The sequence below is a fragment of the Dinoponera quadriceps genome, unplaced genomic scaffold (genome assembly GCF_001313825.1).
Source record: "Dinoponera quadriceps isolate SergipeBrazil2010 unplaced genomic scaffold, ASM131382v1 scaffold3291, whole genome shotgun sequence".
Classification (NCBI taxonomy): domain Eukaryota; kingdom Metazoa; phylum Arthropoda; class Insecta; order Hymenoptera; family Formicidae; genus Dinoponera; species Dinoponera quadriceps.
Genome location: NW_014557280.1, coordinates 1 through 998, shown reverse-complemented (window position 1 = coordinate 998; position 998 = coordinate 1). Strand labels below are relative to the sequence as shown.

General features: G+C 29.0%; 1 long non-coding RNA gene across 1 annotated transcript; it reads right to left on the bottom strand.

Annotated features, from left to right (window-relative positions):
• Positions 1 to 887, bottom strand: LOC106748879. The gene is made up of 3 exons (XR_001374792.1): positions 810 to 887; positions 244 to 435; positions 1 to 84 (listed from the first exon to the last, which is right to left on the bottom strand). It is a non-coding gene; the product is annotated as an uncharacterized LOC106748879 (long non-coding RNA).
• Between the last annotated feature and the right edge of the window lie 111 nt (positions 888 to 998).

Here is a 998-nt window from a genome sequence, read left to right as displayed (position 1 = left end):
CTTGCAATTTATTACCTTCCGGACGTTTTCCTTTACAAAAGATAAACACGATGTGTCGCTCCATAGTTTTCTTAAGATCAAGAACTGTCGTGGTGGAAGCCATGGTGAAAAAAAAATTATATTATTAGGATGATTGATGAATTCAAATAGACAAGTATATTAATGATAAATTATTATAAACATCTCAAACATTAACGCAAGGTTTGGCAATTTTCCACAATTAAAGAATAAAGTTATAGCTACCTGGGATGTAAGTTCTTCTGTCGTAACTACCTGAGAATAATGCAGAAAACAATGAATCACTTTCAATAACATTGTCAAAGCTATCTTAGTCAGTTGTATCAATTCTTGATGACAAAGTTGTTTCAGACTTTGTTTCATGAGGCCACAATTCTTCTGAAGAATCCCTTATTGCATCTCATATTTGAGAGTATACTGCAATGTCTATATTACATCGTTTAAGATGATTATTTATTTATCTCTGTCTTACATGTAAAATATTTTAGGTAAGTTATCAAAGTTGTTCGCTGTCACATAATAAGTTATCTTCCACTGAATAAAATTAATTGAATGCAAAAATAATATGTTTCCATTTTGTTGTAATTTTGTAGCTCTAAATGAAATGTATCAATTATATATTAATTAAACATTAAGGTTGCATTACACATTAAGGTACATTAACGTTATAACCTAACTGTTGTGTCAAGTAGTGGAATTATAATGGAATAAAAATTATATTATTAGGACGATTTATTTATTTTAATGAAACAACACGTAATTGATAAATTAAGGTAGTAAATAATTATTACCTCAAATATAAATAGTTTTAAACACAAGCAGACACTCAATCTAAATTTGATATTGATCTCGAATTAATACGTGAAAAACATATCCATCAAGAACACACCGTGATTCAACTCGACGTTTCTGATTGGTCCCTTGCTCTCTTTAGGGATCTTTCAATTGACAAATCATATTTAACCTAATATCGTGTTTTT